At 40.2% G+C, this 25128-nt stretch overlaps 1 long non-coding RNA gene across 1 annotated transcript; it reads right to left on the reverse strand.

The window, feature by feature from the left end:
* Nucleotides 1-19306: 19306 nt before the first annotated feature.
* Nucleotides 19307-24509, reverse strand: LOC113060394 (uncharacterized). The gene is made up of 3 exons (XR_003278240.1): nucleotides 24131-24509; nucleotides 21337-21480; nucleotides 19307-21239 (listed from the first exon to the last, which is right to left on the reverse strand). It is a non-coding gene; the product is annotated as an uncharacterized LOC113060394 (long non-coding RNA).
* Nucleotides 24510-25128: the final 619 nt, after the last annotated feature.

Here is a 25128-nt window from a genome sequence, read left to right on the forward strand (position 1 = left end):
ATGTAGCGCTGCATGTTCCAAAGTAAAACTGCAGTGTGTTATACATTCTACAGGTCTGCATAAAAAAAAAAAAAAAAAAAAAAAAAAAACAGTTAACAAACAATGAATAACATGCATTTATGCCAATCGTTTATGATCGACTGTTGATAAAATATGACAGTTTTCACCTTACCGCCTATATTGTAATGTGCTGCAGATGGTTGTAAGATTTCAAATTTTAGCTTCATTTTTTAAATGAGCAGCCAGCAATTGTAAATTATAGACATTTCAAAATAAGTGTTATGGTCTATTTCGGACTCCTTTTTATAATTTAAAGTCCGGCATTATGGATAAATGTTGTTTTAATATTGGTATTAACAGTATCTAGGATTTAATTCAAGGTTAACTCTTGTAGCTTCTGTCTGAGCAGCACCATCAACAGGAGATTTTGAATATTATTTTACACATTATTCAATATATAGTTGTTAGAAGTATCAGCACAATACTCATAATGTGAATGAATTTTGAAGACTAAAAATTTTAAAGACTATGTGACCAATAATTTACTCCTATTAAATTTGGATAAGACTTATTGGAACATAGAACCGTACACATAATCTTGTAGATTACAATTTGCAACTAGACAGATGTACTGTTCCTTCCTCTACAGTTAAAATTTGTGCTATCAGACAGCAACTTGTCTTTTGAAAACCATATTTCCCATGTTACAAAATCAGCATTTTTTAATCTTAGAAATATTGCCAAGCTATGAATTATGTTACATTTTTCTGATGCAGAAAAGCTAATTCATGCATTCATGACCTCTAGACTGGACTATTGTAATGCACTTCTAGGTGGTTGTCCTGCTTCTTCAATAAACAAGCTACAGGTAGTCCAAAATGCAGCGGCTAGAGTCCTTACAAGGTCAAGAAAATATGATCATATTACCCCAATTTTACAGTCTCTGCACTGACTTCCTATTAAGTTCGGTATCAGTTACAATTTATTATTCCTTACCTATAAGGCCCTAAATGGTTTAGCAACTGCATACCTAACTAGCCTTATAACACGATATAATCCATCACGCTCCCTAAGGTCACAAAATGCTTTTGTTTTGGTAGTTCCTGGGATAGTAAAGTCCACTAAAGGAGGTAGAGCTTTTACGCATTCGGCTCCCAAACTCTGGAATAGACTTCTTGATAATGTTCGGGATTTAGACACACTCTCTCTGTTTAAATCTAGATTAAAAACACATCTCTTTCGCCAAGCATTCAAATAATACATCTGATAATTTGGGACTGCAGTTTTATCTGATCAAATGCGCATTCTTATTCTTTAGCTTGGGTTAAACAAATTAATTTTACTTGGTTGGAACAGCAACTTTATTATGTCTCTATTTGTTTCTGTTTTATTTGTATCTCTGTTTTACCATTGACAAGGATTTACATCCCATGGTAACTAGGATTTACACAAGCTCCAGTCTGGATCCAGAACACCTGAGAAGAGATGATGGAAACCCCTCAGATGATGCTATCCCTGAAACAACATACAGAGCTTCCAAATATTGCTAAAAGTGTGATTGCATTATATCATAATTGCTGTTAATAGTGTTCATCATCTGGTTGACTATGTCCTGTATTATTTTTTTTTCTGAAAATTTCTGTCATATGCACATAAACTGACAGTCACCACTGATAAACTACTACTAAATATTGTAGAAACTTAATTTTCTATAAAGCTACTTTGCAATGATTTGTATCATAAAAAGCAGGAACATGATAATATGTTGTGGCCACAATATCATTTTGCTAAGGTAATGACATTCTTATGTTGTCACCACGGATGTGAAGTGGTGTCCTTGAGATCCTTTGTTGAGGGAACGACATATTTTTATCTTTGGCCACAAGTTTAATGCGTAAACAAACCTGTGAATTAGAAATGATTAAGACATTTTTGTCCATATCACAGTCTTGTAAATTTGTTAAATGGTGTCTTTTTATTTCATATTTTTATTATTATTATTATTATTATTATTATTATTATACAACAGTAATATAATATTGTTTATATTTATTACTGTATTCCCCTTTTAATTTGTGTACTGCTTTACCTAATTTTAACTTTCTGTATAATTATTATTAATATGCTACCATATACAGTATTTTGCAAATACTGTACATGCCTGACAAGTATGCCAATAAAGTTTAGACTTTATGATTGTATTTACATATGTGTGTGACGCTAAATGAGTGTGTTTTCAAATGATACACAAATGATTAATTCCTCAGCAAAATACTACTGTATTCATAATTATGGTCTATTAATTAACTTTTTAAACTTTGTTCTCATCTTTAAACTGTTGCGGTACACAGACAGGGAGCTCATTTTGCGGGCCGACAGACTTCACACAAAAAACATCCGACAGAGCAAGGCTGTCTTTCATTCCAGATTTTTCTCCGGTTACCGCAAAAATAAGTGTATTTGCGCCAGTTAGGAAGGAAATGAGAGAAGCTTGCATCCAGAATTTCCTTCGTTATCCTGCAATGCTGAAGGTCATTCTCAATCAAGGTGAACCTAAGGGTGCTTTCACACCTGCCTCATTTAGTTCGGTTGAATCGTATCAGAGTTCGTTTCCCCCTTTGGTGCGGTTCGATTGGGCAGGTGAGAAAGCAGCTATCGCACTAGGGTGCGCACCAAAAGCAGACCAAACAACTCTGGAGCGGTTCGTTTGTGGTGAGAATGTGATCCGACCTCGAACAGACCCAACTGCAAAAAGTACTGATCATTTTTGGACTAAACCAGCTTCCGTAGTCAGCTGCGTTGTGCATTATGGGATGAGGAAGTGTTTGTTGACAGTTTGCACTTTAGCATGGCAGCTCGTGGACAAACTTGGAGTAGTGAGGAGCCTCATAGAAATTTGGTCAGATGACCATGAGCATGTCAGAGTTAAGAATAATTAATGCACGCTTCCGCTTGAAATTACAAGCGATTCACCGTTCGCCATTTGCAGTGCATTAGAATGTTGTTTTCAAGCCACATCCGCACTTCATTATAAAAATGTATTTTTTGCATATCATGGTGTATACAAACAATGTAATAGATTATGGCCAGGGACAAAACCAGCCCAGTCGTGTAGTTTTGTTGTCTCCGTGTTGTTTGCTGGCTTTCCCTCTTATGTTGGAATTTTCCCACACGTAAATTCTAACAAATCGAAAAGCAGTTTGGGAAATACGTCATGGCCAATGAGTGATGTAGATGTTGTCATGTGACTGCATTTTGGTTCGTTTCATCTGGTACAGACTAAAGCGATCAGTGTGGTGTGAAAAGGAACCAAAAAAGCTGAAAAATGCTACAATGTATAATTGTTTGCCCTTGGTTCGGACCAAATGAATCGAACTAGAGATGTGAAAGCACCCTAAAGTACTATACTCCCCGGAAGAAGAAAGAGTTTTTCTCAGATCCCATTCATCCACCAACTCTCAATGAACTTCAGTTGGACATTTGGTGTCTAATCGGAGAATAGATGCTCGAAATGGTTAAGTGATAGACTCTTTTAGTGTAGTCACGGTACAAAAATTTCAGTATTCATTACAGATACCGGTGAAAATCCACAGTTCTTTGTACCAATTTCGGTACCAAAGCAAAACGCAAAAATATGCTAATAATAAAAAAAAAAAAAATACTTTCTCACTGAAAATAAAACCAATGCCATTCCTTATAATTACTTACAATTGTGAAAAAGTTTTTCTACAAGTAATATAAATATGAAAAACAGTAAACAAGTTTCACTCAAATTTAATTTGTCTTTTAATTAATGATTTTTTTTTTTTTTTGGTAAATAAAGGGGATTTGCTATTAAAATTAAAACATTGAAGAAATATTGTGTGATTTATTTCTTTTAAAAGTTTTATTAATTTTTCTCAACAGTAGTAACAGTATCACATACTGTACAGTCTGCTAAATAATAGTAATATTTCTAGCATAATGCCTATATGTAAAAATTTACTTATTTTGACATGTTACTTTGAATACCTTTAAACTGACACTGGTTTTACTCAAATTAAATGGTAAAATGCTTGTAAAGTGACTCAGTAACAGTTCTGGTAATAATGTTTATGTATTTATGTGTCATGTGTTTATGTGTTTCTGTCCTCATTAAGACGGGAGATGCTGAGATTACGGCAAGCATCACGTGCTTCAGTCTATGTAGTAAACAAACCCGCTGAGGACTTTAAATATTAGTATTTTAGATAAAGGTTGTGATAGAGACGGTAGAATAACACATATACTGTAACACCTGTACAATAGGAATATTGTATTTCTTTCAGTTTATGCCCCTTGTATTTCTGACCCTACATTTTCATCTCTGTTTTCTCAATCTATCTCTTGAAATTGTCAGATTTTTATATTGTATTGGGTGAAGATTTGAATTCTGTAATGTTGCATATCCTAGATAGATCTGGACAAAAGCAATCACACTCTCATGCTTTTTGTTCTTTTAAAATTTGTCAATGTGTAACCTAATCCTCATTTGTAGATAGTTGGTGTTTATTAAATCCTTCTGCTACTTGTCTTTCACCTTTTTCTCTGCTACTCATAAATCCTATTCGCGAATAGACTATATTTTAATTTCTACTTCTTTATCTTCAACTGTTCATGATGCTGATATCTGTTCCTTATCTTTGTAGGATCATGATAGGAATTTGTGCAATTCTTTAATCCCACAGCCATCTTTTACCACTAGATGGCGATTTAACCCTAAATTGTTACAGAATGAAAATTACTTTGCAGTCAATTCTGAAATAAATGTGCTGAATTCATTGAAATTAACCAAGGTTCAGTGGATGATCTGCGAACACTTTGGAATGCAGTTTAAGGATTTATTAGGAATGACTCAATTTCATATGCCTCTTTCTTTCTGAAAAACGGACACAAAAAGATCACAGCTCTAGAATCTTACTAGAGATATCCAACATTGTTTCTCAGAAAATACACTCAGCCAAATCATGGTGGTTAGGTCTGAACTCAATTCATTACTGAGATCCAGGGCAGAATTCCTGATTCAAAGATCTAGGCAGATTTACTATTTTCAAGGAAGTACACCAAGCCACCGTTTAGCTCTAAAATTAGGCAACCCAAAATTGCCTTCCACACTTTTTTATTCTAAACTATATACTTCTTCTACTGATGGTGACCCCTGACTCCTTTGCATCTATTCTGTCCAACCTTGATTTACCTAGGCTGTCAGATGTGGATTCAGATTACCTGGATCACTCTTCAGGAGCTGGAGTCAGCAGCCCATTCTATGAACAGGGGGAAATCCACAGGCATATATGGTATCCCAATCAAATTATATACTACTTTTTGGTTGGATTTAGGCCCCCTCATGTTAGATATGCTAGATTTTTCAATTACTCAAGATTCATTTTACCCATCTATTAATATAGCTGTTATTTCTCTTTTGTTAAAAAAGATAAATATCTGACTTCCTGTTCTAGTTACTGGACACTTTCTTTGACAGGGACCGATGTTAAATTATATGCTAAAGTATCTCACCATCTAGAAATGTATGAACAGGCTAGTTCATCATGACCAAACAGGATTCATCGAATCTTGCTCAGCTTCGGATAACTTACGCAGGTTATATCATATTATTAATTCAACGAATAGTTTGTCCTTTTAAGTACTTGGGGATAGATGTTTTTCCATCCCTGCAGGAAAAAAAGAGCAAAAAAAAAGAAACTATAATAGTATTCTAGCCTAAGTATCCACAAATTTGGAAAAATGGTCTCGCCTTCTTACTTCTCTTCAGGCTCATATATCGGTGATTAAAATTAACCTTTTCCCACATATCAATTTCTTTTCTTCCATGATTCCCCTCACTCCACCGGTTGGCTACTGGAACAAACCCGATGCATATATATATATATGGCAAACACCCTTATATTAAACTGACTACCTTAAAGTGAAGTAGATTACATGAAGGTCTTTCTTTCCCCAACATTAGCCCTGGTGGGCTCCAGCTCTCCCCATGTTAAGCCCACGGCGATCTCCTGTTCCCGAGGTAAGCCCACGGCGGGCTCCTGTTCCTGGGTTAAGCCCAGGGCGGTCTTCCCTGTTTCTGGGTTAAGCCCACGGCAGGCCCCTGTTCCTGGGTTAAGCCCAGGGCGGGCCCCTGTTCTCGGGTTAACCCCATGGTGGGCCCCTGTTTCCAGGAGCCCCCGGCGGGCCCCTGTTCCCGAGTTAAGCCCACATCCCTCCCCCATTCTACCTCCGCTCCACAGCCCTCATAGATTGTATGAACTCAGGACTATGGCATCTTGTATTTCCATTCCCAACTCAATTTCCCATAATCCTGTGCTTGGGGCTAATAACCACCAGGGGTTCCCCATTACCACTTTCCTATATAAAGTATGTTTGGACTCTCATTAAGGGCGAAGTCTTGTTTAGTTCTGTTTGGCCTTTCCAAGCGTTTTCCCTGTGTTTGTTCGTTCCCTGTCTGATCTTGGATTATTTATACCGACTGTGATTCTCTGCTGCCTGTCTCGACCTCTCCTTGTTACTGTTACTGATTCTGGATATCCCTGACATACTTGACTCTGTGCTCTGAAAACTGCCTGTCTGACCATTCTCTTTATTAAACCACTGCATATGGATCCGAACATCTCTGACTCATTGCTACAGATATATAGTTTGTATTGATGAATTTTGTTCCATTTAATTTAATTTATTCATAAAAATTCAATCATGCAAACAAAAAACATTCAGTGCGCCGACATCCAGGTGTGGGTAAACAGGTTAATGTTGTCATCTTTTCTAAAATCTTTGTAAAAAAATATTTTAGTGTTATTTATATATTAATGTTACTTAATTTATTTGAATTATTATTGTATTTATTTATTTATTTTAAGTCAACCAGGGGGTGGGACGGGTTAGTGTGGGTTCTAAATTTGCACAATTGCTTTTTGTTTTATACTACTGCTCTCAGAAGAAAATTTCAATAAACAAAAAACACTATCTTCCCAAACCTCCTCCTGCCCAAACTAACTCAGCTCTCCGTGCCCACCTCCGTCTGTCAGTGGATCAGCAGCTTCCTGACAGACAGGCAGCAGCTCGTGAGGCTGGGAAAACTCACATCCAGCACCTTTATGATCAGCACTGGAGCTCCTCAGGGTTGTCTTCTCTCCCCACACCAACGACTGCACATCAAAGAACACCTCTGTCAAGCTCCTAATGTTTGCAGACAACACCATACTCATCAGCCTCATTTAGGATGGTGACGAGTCTGCTTACAGACATGAGGTTAAAGAGCTGGCTGTCTGGTGCAAACACAACAACCTGGAGCTCCACACGCTCAAAACTGTAGAGATGATTGTGGACTTCAGGAGAAACCCCCCTGCACTCTCCCTGTTCACCATCATGAACAGCACTGTGACTGCAGTGGAGTCATTCAGATTAGTGGGCACCACCATCTCCCAGGACCTGAAGTAGGAAATTCACATAAACTCCATTGTTAAAAGGCCAAGCAGAGGTTATACTTCCTTCGCCAGCTGAGGAAATTCAACCTGCCACAGGAGCTACTGAAACAGTTTTACCCTGCCATGACTGACTCTTAACTGAATTAAGCTTGGTTTTATATTACAAACTGTTTTTTTTCTCTCTTTTTTCTTTGAATATATGAATCATGTTTGATCACAATTTGACAAAGTGTAAAATTAATTACAATGTTTGCTCTTATTACACTTTGGAACTTTCTAGGTACTGTGACTCCATTCAGCTCAGCTGAAACATTGTCAAACCACTCCACTGTCAATTCAAACCACTTTTGAGGCGTTCTCACTTGCCACCCTGTAGCTCTCCTGCAGGCGATTTCTTCAAATTCCTTACATAACTTGATTGATATGGGGATGACTTGTCAGCAGGTAAACCAAAGGCCAGATCAACTGGTTGCTGGGGCTGCCTCCCGAACATCAGCTTTGTAAGGTGAAAATCTTGTTGAGTCATTACGAGTGCAATTGCATGCGTGGACTAACAGTTTCACAAAGTCCTTCCAGCAAGTCTTTCATTTGTAATCCATGGTCCCTAACATCTGAAGCAGCGTCCTGTTAAAGAACTCCACAGGGTTGCCATGGGTATGGTAAGGTGTCATCCTCACTTTACAGATTCCTGCAATGCTACACAGTTCCTTGATCAGCTTCGACTCAAAGTCGGGCCCTGATCACTGTGGAGTTTCTCTGGAAACCCCTAATGGACTAGAAAGTTATCCCACAATCATTTTGCCATGGTTTCAGCCATCTGCTTTCTAGTGGTATCACTACACAATGCCTGGTGAAATGATGAGTGATTACTAGAATATCCTTTGTATTACTCCAATCAGGTTCAAGCGACAGAAAGTCCATGCAGACTAGCTTGAGGGGACTGCTTGTCATTGTGTTCACCAGGTGCAGCTCGCTCAGGAGGGGTCTTTCGCTTCACACAGTGCTCGCAGGTCTTTCTCTTCTCCTCCACAGTCATCACCATCTTTGGCCAATAAAACCGGGACCTAGCCAAGTCAAAGGTCTTCTCAATTCCTAGATGGCCCATGTCATTGTACAAATTTGTCAAGACCATCTTCTGAAGATCCACGGTTAAAACCAACTGATCCAGCACACCTCCCGATCTTGATTGAGTGGTTTGGATGTAAGCCGGAAGGCTGTTCCACAGCCTAGGCCTGGCAATTGCAAAGGCTCTGTCTTCTCTTTTCTTTAGCCATGATCTGGGGAAAGCCAAAAGTCTCTAATCCCAGACCTCAGGTTTCGTGTGGGATTATGTGGACAGAGAAGCTCGGGCAAATAGCTTGGTGCCAGATTGCTTAAGGATTTAAAAACAAAGAGAAGAACTTTAAACTCAATTCTAAGATGCACAGGTAGCCAATGCAGTGATTTTGAGATAGGATAAACATCTTTTGAGGAACTTTGCAGCAGCATTCTGTACTAAGTGGAGACTAGTAATAAAGTGTTTGGCTATGCCATAGTAGAGAGAGTTCGTATAATCCAACTGTGATGTAATGAGCGCATGGACAGCAATTTCTAAGGTTTTTTCAGAAAGCCTTCACTGCATCACTGCATTTATTTGTTTTTCAAATTTGAGGTTGTGGTACCAGAGAACACCTAAGTTCTTAGTGCAAGATGAAGTTGGAAAAAGGTAATCCAGATCAATTTTATTGCAATTAAAGATGTCATGGGGGCCAAAGGCTAAAACCTCGGTTTTGGATTCATTCAGAAATAAAAAGTTTTGAGAAAACCACATTTTTACTTCCTCACGTCAGTAAATGTGGGTGTGCCTGGTAACCCCATGCTCACCCACGCATCCTGAAAATACTTGTTCAAGTTTTTCCAGGAGCTTGCCTTTGAGGTAAAGAAGTAGTAGTTTGCAACTCCCTACCAAGTTGGACCGGAGAGAAAGGAATTCCTCAAGCCACCGCTACTCCTCCTGGTCCAGGGCCCGCTGGGCCTTGCCAAAGGCCTGGCTGGTCTTGTGGGCTGATATCTTTAGAAACAGTAAGAAGTGGCATAAGCTAAGTTTTATTTGAGAGAAAACCATGTGGACAATGAGAGACAGAGAGAGAGAGAGAATCACTCACATTAATGACAAAGTGGCCTTTGGTAGCTGTTGCACGGGCATCCTCCACCTCTTTAATTGTTGAATTTTGGTACACCCCTCCACGGTGACCATAAATGCTGGCCCAGTAAGCGTTGAGGTGTCCATAAAAAGACCATTGGTCCTTTTTCTCAGGACTAGTCTTCAGACGATCTTCACAGGAAAAAAAGAGAAGCATAAAGGATCACATTGATTGCCAAATAATAAGAGGAAATAGGATTGAAAAACCTACCCAGAATCTCAGGAATCATTTTTTTGGCAGATTCCCGGCAAGCTCGCATTGTGTCTTTAGGGATTAGGTGGGCCTCCTTGGCTTGTTTTACAGCCAGCTCGTGGACTGCCACGTTGCGCTTTACTGTGCAGGTCAAGTTCTGGATTTCCCTCCTAATCCCAATGAAATCCCAATGAGAGCCAGCAAGTGGGCGGCGGGGTCTCATTAAGATATTTGAGGAACTGTGCCACATTTTTAGGTAATGGTGCACAGTTGGCTCAGCAATGTTGCATTTCCTAAAAACAGACAGCCAGGACCGGACCTTGGCCCTGTTGTCCAAAAACATCAAGCTGGCCAGATTGGTCTGGCCAGCTGACATATATGAAATTTTTGAGCACACATTATTTACTAATTTCGGAGTGGGGTTGATGCCATCCCAGTGGGCCCGGGACTCCTCAATGAGCTGATCTGCAAAAAGAAAGCACAAAAGAAGGACCAGGTGAGTCAGGTCGATAGCACAGAGGTAAACACTAACAAACATTATTATTATATTAAATTAAATTAAAAATATAATAAATTATACTATATATATATATATATATATATATATAATTATATTACTATAATTTTCTAGTCTAATAAACTACAAATGGTACTATTTCCTTGGTCACTTATCAGTCTATTTCTCATTTCTCTTGTAGCCTAACAAACTATAAATGGGGCTATTTCCTTGGTTCACTTACCAGTCTATTTCTAATTCAACTTCTAGTCTAATAAACAACAAATTAGATTATTTACTTGGTTCACTTACCAGTCTATTTCTAAGTCAACTTATAGTCTAATAATCTGCAAATTGGAGATTTATTAATGAAAGTTATTGTATGGTGTTACCAAAGTGACAAGTGTCATACTCACTTAGGGCTGGCACATGGTCCGGAAAGGGGTATGGCGCATCGGAGGAGCGGGCATTATTTGAAGGCCCGGCGACCTCCTCCTTGGGTCCTGTGGCCGGCTCTGCCTCAGGCCTGGTGGCTGGCTCTTCATCTAGTCTGTCAACCTGCGGCTCTGAGCACTCCTCCTCCCCAGGGCTGTTGAGGGCCGAAAACAGTCTTTGTGTTGCCCGTGCAACCTGCCTAGAGGGGGTGGGATTTGACCGCTTCCTCAGCTGCCGGTACCACCGTGAGACATCACTGAGAGTGCTGGTCAACTTGCTTATTTAGGTCAGCCACCTGGTGCTGTAGGTTCTTAGTAGCCGTGTTTCCACTATCGAGCTAAGACCGGGCGTGCTAGTGCGTGCCAGTCGCGTTTCCACTGTCACTTCCGGGGCTTGATCGTGCCTCGCCGGGGCTTCCTCGGGGCCAACGGCCAGGGTTTTTTGGCCCGACGAAAACCTTGGGCCAAAGTGGGCCAGCTGGGGCTAAAGGAGGGGTTATGTTTCTCCGCGTCTAGAGAGCTCAGCGCTGCAGATCATTTCAGAAAGATAACAGCTTTAACAGCAGCATTAAAGACGTTTTGAAATAAGTTGAGCTCAAAACTCACTCTTAGTTATCAGCAAGTGTTTGAAATAACTTGATCCGATGTGGATTATAATCACTAAACAAGGCAGAAATATTTATAAGCGATGTAAAAGATATGCACGCTAAACCTGTTACCATAAGTAGCCTAAACATGGTAAAATATGACCGCTTGGATAAATCAGACATCAGCTTCTTATTCTCCATCACAATTGTGTATTTATTAAGTAACATTTTATCTGTCGTCTCGTTTCGTGAGTTTAGCTCCACGTTGGATATCATCAAAATATAATAATGATTTTTGTTTGGGAGCTTTTATAAAAATAGAGAGTCTGCGCTGCTGATCATTTCAGAAAGAAAACAGCTTTAACACCAGCATTAAACACTTTTTTTTTTTTTTATAAGTTGAGCTCAAAAATCACTTTCAGTCAGCAGCAAGTGTTTGAAATAACTTGATCCAATGTGGATTATAATCACTAAACAAGGCAGAAATATTTATTAGCGATGAAAAAGATATGCACGCTAAACCTGTTACCATAAGTAGCCTAAACATGGTAAAATATGACCGCTTGAAGAAATCAGACGTCAGCTTCTTATTCTCTACCACAGTCGTGTATTTATTAAGTAACTTATATTATCTGTCACAAGCCTCGTCTCGAGAATTTATCTCATAAAAGAATATAGCCTAATAATGTTTTTTGTTCGGGAGCTTTTATAAAAATAGAGCTATTATCATTCATTCTAAATATGACGGCTACTGTGGCTAATAAACAGAAACAGACTCGACTGAATAAGCAGGCTATTTTCATGAGCGTTAAAAATAAATAAATAAAATAGAAATAAGTGCATTTATGTGTGATTATTTTTGAGTTCTGATAAATTAAATCAGTATGATCAATGTATAACTTATTCTATAGTTAAAACATTGATGCTTTTGAATTTGAATATATAACAAAGCATGCAAACAAACGGCCGCTTTTATCCATCTTCGTTTTGTGATCGCACATGTTCCAGTGACTTATTTCTTAGTTTTCTGATAACTTATTTTTGTTGGTGAAATTTTGAGGTTGCATGACGTTGTTCTGAGAGGCATGTAAAGGGCGTGTTTTAGTGACGTGCAGCGGTGCTTCAAGCTCCACTGTGGAAACCCTGCGCTATTCTGGCCTCGGTGCTACTGGCCCGGGGCTATGAGCCCCGCCCGGCCTGCTTTAAGCCCTGGCTCGCACTGGCCCGACAGTGGAAATGCAGCTAATCTTTGCCTTACAGCTAGGCTTGTCACAATCCTCCTCCTCTGGGACTGGAGGACTGTCCAGACCATCCTGGGCCCGGTCAAGATCCAAGGTTGAAACCATTGGTTCCTCCGGGTTGGAGGCCCTCAAGCTCGCTAGATCTTCCAGTATTTTTTCCATTTGCAAGCCTGCATGTATTCACACAGAGCCACCTTGGTCAGATCTTTGTGAATTTAAGGTGGCGGTCCATGCGGGTAGTCGACTTCCTGCATCCTGGGACAGGGCAGACGCCTTTCCGCACATTAACTCTCCCAGAAGCAATGGATAGGAGAAGCTTGCACTCCCTCACATTCCGCACCTTATGCAAGACACGAAGGTGTTGGCTTAGCTGATTATAGCCACGACAGCACAAGGGACAGTCTTCCAAAGCCGTATGTCACAGGCCAGAGCGGACCACCAATTTAACTGGTCTCGCTCCTCCCTCTAACTTCCACCTCGAGGAGGTCCCACAACTACCCCAATGAATGGACGGACAACCAAGATTAAAATTTAACAATTTTATTTATTTAAAAGTTTGGGGAAAGGGGTAAGGAAACTTTAAAACTATGATGACTCGAACTATTCTTTATCCACAAATACGGATTCCAGTCTCAAGAACACTCCTCTTCAGCCCTTCCTCGACAACACTCCACTTCAGCCCTTAATTTCCCGCCGACTCCACTCCAGGTAAGTTTAAAGCAAGAGCTAGGCAGTTGCCGTGCAGGGGTTCTAGCTCTCAGGTAAATACAGAGTTCAATACACAGGTGAGTATTCACAGGGCTAAGCTGTTAGCGTGCAGGGGTTCTAGCTCTCAAGTAAGTACAGTGTTCCATACACAGGTAGTATTCAAAGGGCTGGGCTGTTAGCGTGCAGGGGTTCTAGCTCTCAAGTAAGTACAGTGTTCAATACACAGGTGGGTATTCACAGGGCTGGGCTTGTTAATGTGAAGAGGTTCTTGCTCTTAGGTAAGTACAGCGTTCAATACACAGGTAAGTATTCACAGGGCTGGGCTGTCGGCGTGCAGAGGTTCTAGCTCTCAGGGAAGTACAGTGTTCAATACACAGGTGGATATTCACAGGGCTGGGCTGTTAATGTGCAGAGGTTCTAGCTCTCCGGTAAGTACAGCGTTCAATACACAGGTAAGTATCCACAGGGCTGGGCTGTTAATGTACAGGGGTTCTAGCTCTCAGGTAAATACAGTGTTCGATACACAGGTAAGTATTCACAGGGCTGGGCTGTTAGCGTGCAGGGGTTCTAGCTCTCAGGTAAGTACAGTGTTCGATACACAGGTAAGTATTCACAGGGCTGAGCTGTTAGCGTGCAGGGGTGCTAGCTCTCAATGTAAGTACAGTGTTCCATACACAGGTGGGTATTCACAGGGCTGAGCTGTTAGCGTGCAGGGGTTCTAGCTCTCAAGTAAGTACAGTGTTCAATACACAGGTGAGTATTCACAGGGCTGGGCTGTTAATGTGCAGAGGTTCTAGCTCTCAATGTAAGTACAGTGTTCCATACACAGGTAAGTATTCACAGGGCTGAGCTGTTAGCGTGCAGGGGTTCTAGCTCTCAAGTAAGTACAGTGTTCAATACACAGGTGAGTATTCACAGGGCTGGGCTGTTAATGCGCTACTCACCACTGAAGATATTCAGAGGTCTGTATTCCAAGCAGATACGGGTTTAGTCGATGACTGACGGCTGGTGGGCCTTACAGATGAAACTGCAAACAATACTGGGCTTCCCGCCCAGCTTGACAAGGGGGCACACGGGGGAGGATCGGCTGTTGTCCTTCGCTTCCCTCGTCAAATAAACAGCACAGACGACACGCACAAGGCCGGTGGTTGCCGACAGGGCCAAGGACACAACGTCACATGGATAAAAAAAGGATAAGGCTTTGATTTAAAAGCTTACAGGGATTGCTGCGTGGGCAACGACATCCAACCTCCTCCAGAGGCGCCTCCAACACGTCCGAGCTCCAGCTTACTTAAGGTAAAGACTGTGGTTGCCACCAATACACTACTCCTCTCCGTCAGGCCTCTTCCTACGACCAGGGACACAACCACGGACAAACACCACACACCACAAAGGCACTACAATTCTTCTCGTGTGTACACTTCAATATAGCAGCACTCACCACACTCCACACACTCAGTGAAAGAAGATCGGTGGTGTATTCCCGTTTCGGGCTCAGAGTCCTGACAGGGCGGGTCAGATGTACAAAGGCAGGAGGGCAGACCACAGCAGGCAGATATATCGTACACCGGAGTCTCTCCGTCTTTCCCAGCGATCTCCAACGCAAGGCACTACTATCAACACTGAGTAAACTCACAAGCACTGAGGATTATCAGATCAACACAAGAGGGGGGGGGGGATTTTCCACTGCTACGGAGAGATATGCAGTCGGAATCCTTTCTTAAAGGCGGTTAGTCTCCCTCTCTCCACATCCGTCATTCACTCTCCACAATGTACAAGAAATGTTCGTAAAGTCTTCACCCACCAGTGCACAGTGTTGTCCTCTCCCAACACGAATTCAATGATCTCCTTCACTCAGGGGCCTTACAAACGTAGGATCGCTCCTTCAACTCAATCCACAATAAGAGGTAAACACAATATACAAAAGGTTGATCACTTAACTTCCTCCGCACTTCCAATATCCATTTTCCTTGGATTCTCCGTTGCAGCCCGTAAATCGCAACATCCACGCCACACCAGCCACTTCCGTATCCCGTGAAACAACAGCAGAACAAAAACCTACTCCTGTTCATAAACCAGCCCCTTTTATATCACTGCATCCTTCCCGATCCTCCAATCGGTATCCAACACGTCCTCTTCCCACACCTGACATGTATTTTGGATAATTTCCCCACCTTGGGCCAACCGGAACAGAACTTATGTTTCACTTAAATTGGTCCGGGCGGAAATATTTCCCACACTACAGTTCCGCCCGGATTAGTCACCCAGTGACACGTATCTGCTTTTGTTAAAATACTAAAAAACTGCAAATTTGACTATTTCTTTGAGTCACTCACCAGTATATTTTTCATTTTTTTCTAGTCTAATAAACTACAAATGGGACTATTCCCTTGGATCACTTACCAGTCTATTTCTAATTCAACTTCTAGTCTAATAAACTACAAATGGTATTATTTCCTTGGTCACATACCAGTCTATTTCTCATTCATTTTCTAGTCTAATAAACTACAAATATGACTATTTACTTGGATCACTTACCAGTCTATTCCTCAGACCACCTCTAGTCTAAGATACTACAATTGGAACTATTTCCTTGGTCACTTACCAGTCTATTTCTCATTCCACTTTTAGTCTAATAAAGCTAATTTTTCATTCCATATCTAGCCTCATGAACTACAATTGGTACTATTTCCTTGGTTATATATGCATTATATACTTATTATATGTGTGTGTGTGTGTGTGTGTGTAAGTACAGAGTAAGTACAAATTAATCATATGTTAAGTAATGAAACATCTAGACCAATTTTCAAATATTTACCCTGGTGTCCCCTGCTTCATTGGTTGCATATGGTAGGCCCCTCGACCCTCTAGGGATCCCCCGAATATTACCCCCGGGGAAAAAACACCAAACTCGGGGCAATATTAGACCTTGGGGACCTCTATCCGACACCACCGGTCCCAAGTCTCTGGACCCCCGGGAGGCGGAGATATGGGGCCCCAAAATTGGTGTCCATCCAACATGAATAACCAGCAAGTGGGATATGTGTCCACCGGAGGTTTAACAAATGGCAATTATATTAAATTTAATTTAATTAAATATATGCAATATTGTTGATCAAAACGCCTGCAGTGTACTCAGATATCTCAGCAGAGTCCATTAATGTACGATCTATCCCATAATAATGTAGAATTTGCATAAAAATGTATTACATTTTAGCGATTTTTTGGTTGAAGTCCCATCAGCTGTACTTGGCAAGCTCCGAGGAATCCATTTATGTAAGTTTTGTCCCATAATGCTGTAGAAATATGCATAGAAAAAATTTATTTGAACCCCATTCAAGTATATGGCAGGTGGGACTTTATTAGAAATGTCCCAGAGGCCCGAAATTCAGATTGGTGGGTCCAGGGGCCACCTCGAATGAGCTGTCGAAAGCTCGGGGCCCTAAGGCGAGGGAAAAATTCGGAGCCTCCTGCACAAAATCTCTCCCTCAGCCCTCTCTGACTCTTACATTATCAGAGCCTTTTGAGAGTTTTCAGGGTGCCGAACGGGTATTTTTTTTCAAGCTCCTACAGCTTCGTGCTTCGGGGACATGGGAGAGGGGCCCCTGAAATGCGAGAATCTCAGGATGTCCCACCGAGGCGGTTACCGAGGCGGTGCCCGAGGCTGTTCCGGAGGTCGAGGCGGTGCCCGACGCTGTTCCAGAGGCCGAGGTGGCACCCGATGCTGTTCCAGAGGCCGAGGTGGCACCCGATGCCGAGGTGGCGCCCGAGACTGATCTGGAGGCCGAGGCTGTGCCTGATGCCGAGGCTGTTCCAGAGGCCATTACCGAGGTGATGCCCGAGGCTGTTCCAGAGGCAGTGCCCGAGACCGAGGCGCCTCAGGTTTCCACAGACAGTTCAGAGTCGAGTCAGGTCCCGGTGGACTCTCCGGAGTTGAGTCAGGTCCCGGTGGACTCTCCGGAGTCGGGTCAGGTCACTGGGTGGTCTGCTGCTCCGTCCTGGGGGACTCCGGCCTCAATCACGGGGGCGTGTGGGTCATCTGCTCCGCCTTGTGGGGCTCTCGTCCTGACCACATGGCTGTGGTGGTCTTCCGCTTGGACCTGGGGGGCTTCCGTCCTGACCACAAAGAGGTGGTGGTCATCCGCTCCGCCCTGGGGGACTCTGACTTTGACCACAAAGCTGTGGTGGTCTTCCGCTCCGCCCTGGAGGGCTCTGGCTTTGACCACAAGGCCGTGGTGGTCTTCCACTCCGCCCTGGAGGGCTCTGACTTTGACCACAAGGCCGTGGTGGTCTTCCACTCCGCCCTGGAGGGCTCTGACTTTGACCACAAAGCTGTGGTGGTCTTCCGCTCCGCCCTGGAGGGCTCTGACTTTGACCACAAAGCTGTGGTGGTCTTCCCCTCCGCCCTGGAGGGCTCTGACTTTGACCACAAGGCTGTGGTGGTCTTCCGCTCCACCCTGGAGGGCTCTGTCTTTGACCACAAAGCTGTGGTGGTCTTCCGCTCCGCCCTGGAGTGCTCTGGCCTTGACCACATGGCTGTGGTTGTCCTCTGCTCCGCCCTGGTGGGCGCCTCAACATGCCCTTTATGGACTTCTGTTTTGTGTATTTGAGTTCTGTGATGTTCCTGTCTGTTCCCCTTAGTTTTTCTGGCCCTCCATCCCTCCCCCTGAACCTCCTCCGTTCCTCCTCCCTCCTGGTTCTCCCTGTTTTATGTTACATTTCTGGTGTCTATTCCCCATGTTTTTCTTTTCCGGCCCTCCGTCCCTCCCCCTGAGCCTCCACCTGTCCGCCTCCCTCCTGGTCTCTGTGTTGTGTCTTGTCTTGGAGCGTCTGGGAGCCGCTCCGTAGAGGGGGGGTACTGTCACAGTGTCTGGGTTGTGTTCCCTGGGGTTCCACTAGATGTCCTCCTTTCTCACGGTGTCTGTCACCAGATCACTTCCTGTTCCCTTATATGGTCACCTTCCTCCTTGTTAAGTTAAATGATTGTTTCCCCACCTGTCTCCTGTCTCCTCATTATCCTTCTGTGTATAAATACCCAGTCTGTCTTAGTCTGTGTTACGGAGTCCTTGTTTAATGTTATGTATTACTCATGCCCGTCATTCGTGTCTTGCCTTGTGTTTGTGTCTTGTTTATGTTCTGATTTGGTTTCTCTGGTTTTGACCCTGCCTGGACTGTTTACTCTCTTGGATTACCCTTATAATAAACGGCTTACCTGCAATTGGTTCCTTCTCCCGTGTTTTCTATAACACATTACGTGACAACTTTAGAATACGGTTTCAGATTCTAAGTAATTCTTGAGGAATTACTTAATAATTATTTATTAATTACTAATGGTTTCCCAATATTTTCACTTTAGAATAGGCCTAATATTTCCCAGGTTCGAAATAAGTCCTGCAGAACTATTTGATAATTATTTATTAATTACTAATGGGTTCCCTGTTTTAACTTTAGAATACTGTTTCAGGTTTTAAGTAATTATTGAGGAATTATCTAATAATTCTTTATTAATTACTAATGGGTTCCCAATATTTTCACTTTAGAATAGGCCTAATGTTTAAGGTTCCAAATAAGTCCTGGAAAAATTTTTGACAATTCTTTATTAATTACTAATTGGATACCTGTATTTTCACATATTTTCACATCCTCAGGCTTTGCCTTACATAAAGAAATTTAATTAATGATAATGTGGTATATGCTGATGAGGCACACATACAGTACTGTATATAAAATATAAAAACTAAGGTAAGTTATCGCAGTCTTGGTAGGGTTCCTACTGGAAGCTGATTTCTTACAAAACACACTCACAAAACAATTCACTACACAGGCAAAACCTCTGTAAAATGTATTGCATTTATTAATATTGCATTTTTATACTACTAAAACTGCTAATAACTTTTATATGAAAGGGTCACAATTCATTGAAATTGTGTATAACTGTTCATTAGTAGTTACTTCATAGTTATTTTTCTTGAACCCTAACTACTAGATAATTAATAGTAGTTCTTCAGTAGGTATGCCAGAATTCATTAGTTATTGATTAGCTAACTGTTACTTGACACAATCAAAAAATTGTATTACATACTGATTAATTAACATATATTCCTTAGTAGTTAACAGTATGAGATAAGTCTTAATGATTAATCACCTGTTAGTTCTTCAATAATTCCTTATTAGTTATGTAGTAAGTAAGAAACAGTATTCTAAAGTGTTACCGTGTGTGTTATAAGTTAAATGATCAGTCTTTAAGAGAAGGGGCTACGTGAAAACCACTATGGATGATAAGTTAGCTCTGCCGTCTTGTTATCATTTTGTCTTTACTTTATTTGTAACCAAGAAAGAGTTAATCTCTCATGAATGAGAAGAGTGCGTTGCCTTGTAGCAGCCATTAAATGTGAAGGACACCAACTCCTCATTTTCTATCTCTTTCATTTCATGGATTTAATGAGTTATCCGAGTCAAAGTGTTACAACTTCATCTGCTCTAATCCTCTTTTGCGCACGTGTGCGCTGCGTATGTGTGTGTGTGAAATGCGGTGCTGAAGTGAAATAGCTGGGCAGTTTGATAGATTATAATTTAAAAACTGTGCAGTGGTATGTTAAATGACTACAATAGTTTGTAGAACCCTTCTATACAGTTGGTAAATATTTTTTTTTTTTCATATTTGGGGGGCTAGACATAGTCTCAGAAAAATGGTTGCAGGAATCTAATTTTTCATGGTATCTTCTTCAGATTTGAAATAGCAACCCAATACTTTTCTAGATGGCTCCAGGACTGATTTAATGTATTTTTATATAAAAACAAAAATAAAAAAATTGCTCTTTTGCACTACAACAACTATTCCCTCATATTCTCTCACTGAAATGTGGGAACAGATGTCTGTATGTTAATGCACTGTGTGTCTATTGTGTCTCAGAAGATAAAAATGTCTGAGCTTCTGTAATTCTTACAGGAGCTCTTTTTGCTCACTTTTTGTATATAACATACATTTGGCATGCTGCTTAACTGCACATTGCAAAGCTTCTGGATTGACAGCCTTATTTAAATGGTGCACTGAATCAGAAACTGCAATGATTGACAATGATAACCATAATAATGGATGGTAACTAAAAACCTGATACCGTATGTCAAAATAGATCTGTGCCAGTCTTGGAGTGTAAATGCAATCTAATAGATCTGCCACTTTTTCTATGCAATTTGTTTATTTTTAATAGGATGCACTTTATAATAGTAGTTAAAAAATAGTTCAATAAAAAAAATACAGTCATCAATGTATCAGTTTTACAGAGTATGAAGTGTTGTTTATGAAAACAAGCAATATATACTGTGTAGTTTCATGCAGTGTTATCTTTGAGGCTGCTGATATGGCACCTATGGTTTCATTTAGTGCCATTACCTCTGTATCAGATTCTGGTATTGTACTAAAGTGAAAATTGTGATATTGAGATAACCCTAAGCTGAACAAGTGTGTGGCTGTTCATTTTCTGTGCTTTCATGTAGGATCATAAAGAGCTTTTTTTTTTTTTTTTTTTTACTTTTTTATAACATATAATGCAAATAAATGGCAACTGCAACCGTAGGTTAGTGGTCTCAATTTGCCCATTCTTAGGCTCATTCTTTTTCCTTCTCTATAGTAGAGCAGGCTAGCTGTGAAATGGAGAAAACTGCCAACATGTGTAATAGATTTCAGAATAGGAGAGCAATTTAGAGCAAGTGGGTTTAACTTCCTTCTGTCTTATCTTAGAGAAATTGTAAGAATCTGGAAGATAAACACCTAAAGCGAATCTCAATTGACAGCCAGAAGTGTTGTCCCCACATCCCTGATGATGCTCGATTACTCACCTCTGTCAACCTGAGAGACACTTACCTTTATGTTCTGAACATCTATCTAACAGATGTCTGCCTCTGTGCTGATAGATTTTCAATGTGGACACCACACAGCTACTGTAGGGACAGAAAACATAATTTAGTGTGCCATTTGGATGAGGGTCAGGGGTATGTGCACAGTTATGTTTGAAGGCACTGACACCTGTGTACGTACCTTATGGGCTTGCCATCATTAAAAAGAGTGTGGAGGAACTCAAAGAGAGAATCACAACACACGTTTTGAAGGGCAGATAGGATGAAACTGAACCGAGGAAGAGCGGACACAATCAATCTCCCCTTCAAGATTCCACAGAGTGACCTAGTTCAACATTCAGAAATTGGTCTCTGTTACATTTCCACACTCGTAAAGCAGAAATTTCAATAGAGCTGTTCAGTTTGTAGAATCTTAACACTGAAGAGGATTGGCATTTTGAAGCCATGAGATTCCTTAACGATTTTTTATAGGGTTATAGAATGACAGCTTTTAATGTGCAAAATAAAGTATATGTGATTCAAGTTACAATGAAACAGGATAGCAAACATTCCTTACTGAGACTTACACAGAGTGTAATGGATTATCAAGGAAAAAAGCAGGTCATGAACTTGGTTCTATGCATCGTTTGTTAATTGGTTATATTAACTTAAGATGATGGTTCTGCACTCAAAAGTTGAGGCAGATGATGCAAGCATGCGGTGGAGGGGTTCAGAACACTAAATGATTGGAGAATCCTGCATATATCATACAAGAGAGAATTATGTCCTTTTCATCTGAAGGTCAAGTTATGACATTGTCATTCAAAATTATGATATTGTGAGGTTAAAATTAAAAAGAAAAATGCATGCACTGATAAACTGTGCACAGTAAGATCATGTATTTTGAAAAATAGGTTGAATTTAGGGCTGCTCAATTATGGCAAAATCATAATCACCATTTATTTTGGTCAATATTGTAAGTAATCACAATTATTTAACACAATTATGAGGGAGCCATTTGACAAAAACTTTTTATGAGTGATTTATTTAAAATATAGTGATAAATATCAAATATCTGTTTCCTTGTAAATAAAGTTGCTATGACATCTACATTGCAGAGGCCAGCGGAATTTCAAACAAACAAATCAACATTATTGAAAATAATTAAACTGTCAGTAATAAAAACAAAGACAAATCCAACATAATAAAAAGATACAAATTAAACAAACTGTGCTTTAAAGGGTACATAACATACATAGTTTCACCTAATCTCATGTTAATCTCGAGTACCTGTAAAGTAGTACTGCATTCTTTATATATCCAAAAAGTCTTTAGTTTTCTCATATTTATAAAATAATAATACAGCTTTCCGATTCTTTCCGGGAAAAGCCAAGCTCCTGGAGGCGTGCCGTGAGCGGAGCTATGATACTGATTAGGGCTGTGAATCTTTGGCAAGGCAGCGATTCGATTAGATTACGATTCATAGGTTTTCGATTCGATTCAAGAACAATTTTTGCAAATTTAGAACAATTCGATTCGATTCAATTCACAATTAAATTCGATTTGATTATAACGATTCGATTCTGCATTCTTCAAGTGCATTCACGGGATTATTTAAATACTTCTACTAAATTCTTTAAATGCTTCGTCAGGGGGCAAATTACAGTAGCATTTATGGTTAGAGAACCATAGGTTAGAAAAAGAAAAGAAAAAACCTTTTGTCCATTGTTGGTTTAATGATGTGTCATGGCATACGTAAAAATGTATGTAAGCCAATTTTTAAAAAAGGAGCTTAAAGAGTATTATGTATAAGCTAACATTTTGTCACACCAGGGGTGTGGCCATAATTTCAGAAGTGACAGAAATGTCAAATACAATCATTTTATGTATGTAGCCTATATAATAATAATAATACTAATAATTATTATTATTATTATTATTATTATTTTACAAGGAATTATCTTATTTTTAATTACTTTTAATTAGCTGTAATAAATCAAATACACTGCTGGACAATAATCAATCATTTGTAATCGATATTTTTATCCTAATGGCAATTTTATGATTGTTTTATATACTAGGCTACATTTTAATTAGCAATTATTTAAATTTTCTGCAAAGAATAAGGTAGAAAATATACTTTATAGTTTCTGTACTGTAATAAATGTCAATTAGCACTGCATCATTTATAAATTGTTTGTGTTTTTTTTTTTTTTTTTTTTTAGTTTCATCAGTTCATTCTGCTTTTATTCAGTTTAGCTGCAGATATTGATTATCAGATAAATCTCGCGCTCTTATTTCAAGGTCGTTGTTAATGCTGTGGTTCATTTAAAAAGTTTCCTTCATATATTCGGTTCATCCGCATTGTTTAAAAACATTTATCATTCAATGGATCTGTGCGTATGATTTAGACACTTACATTCCTGCTCCGTCCATGCAATAAATACAGCTGTCGACGGCTCCGGTAACTCCGTCGGTAAGATGCAGAGAGAGCCATTGACAAACTACTGGAAAATAAAACTACTTCATGCTATTATTACTGGCCACGTGTCCTATAGATCACACGTCAGCTGCGTCAGAGACGAACGGAGCGCGAGCGCAGCGCAATCCTGTGACAGCAGGCTGTAAACAGTGGAGTGCATTAAGGACAGATAAGAGGCACGATTCACGAACACTCTTCAAGGTCTCCATTAATTTGTGCGTGTAGTAATTTAATGTGTATACATTTTGAAAGCATTGAATCGCTATAGAAATCGCTATTCATTCGATTCTTAGCATTTTGAATCGATTACTGTCCAAGATCTGCGATTCACGATTCAAAAATCATGTTTCAAGATCGAAGCATTTGAATCGACAGGGTTTTTAATCAATGCATCGAGAAAACGAGTGAATCGTTACAGCCCTAATACTGATGTTTCGTGTTGTTTCCATTAACATATATTCACTTATTTGCTAATTTCCAACAAAATACACAAATATGATGCAATTGTACTTACATGAATGGGGTCTTTTATCACAGGGACGACTCCATGTTTTAATGGCGTCTCCATGTCAACCTTGGCCTTGTTTAAAAAACATTCGTCACTCAAATGACCAGAACACACAAACACACTTGATAAACTCCGTTGCTTCCCCGGAAAAACAAACTGCATCCACTGTTCATGTAACACTGGGTTCTTGGGGAAGCTAAACACGGTAAACTTTCCCTCACTTCCAAAAATGCACTTATATGGAGGCATTCTCGAACAAATCCTACGCAGCGCTGCCGACGATTTTGAAGCACGTTGATGTGCGCGGTCTTGCTCTCCTCTGGTCAATGTGTGTGCGCGGGTGTGCTTTTCCGGAAGAAGTGCTCATGTAAGGACTTCCGTTCTCGTCTTCGTCATTAGATCCACAATAAAAAAAATAAAATAGAAAAACAGCTGAAACTTTTAGATTTTCAGCACAGAAATTCTCAGTCATTCTTCTAAATTATTTTTTAAAACTTTAGACATGTTAAGCATGTGAATCCATCTCTTTAACACTGTGAACAACTCTGAATACACAAAACACCATTGTACCCCTCCCCCCCTAATGTTTTTTTTTTTTTATGCAAGTATCAAGCAGTATGATTATTTCATTTATTCACTATACTATTTAATGTCTCATTTCAGTTTCAAGGTGCTTTCACATCTCTAGTTCAGTTCATTTGGTCCGAACCAAGGGCAAACAATTATACATTGTAGCATTTTTCAGCTTTTTTGGTTCCTTTTCACACCACACTGATTGCTTTGGTCCGAACCAGTTGAAACAAACCAAAATGCAGTCACATGACAAGATCCACATCACTCACTGGCCATGACATATTTCTTAAACTGCTTTTCGATTGGTCAAAATTTACGTGCGGGAAAATTACAACGTAAGAGGAAAAGCCAGCAAACAACACAGAGATAACACAACTACACAACTGGGCTGGTTTTGTCCCTGGCCATAATCTATTACATTGTTTGTATAC

This window comes from Carassius auratus, chromosome 42 (genome assembly GCF_003368295.1).
Source record: "Carassius auratus strain Wakin chromosome 42, ASM336829v1, whole genome shotgun sequence".
Classification (NCBI taxonomy): Eukaryota; Metazoa; Chordata; class Actinopteri; order Cypriniformes; family Cyprinidae; genus Carassius; species Carassius auratus.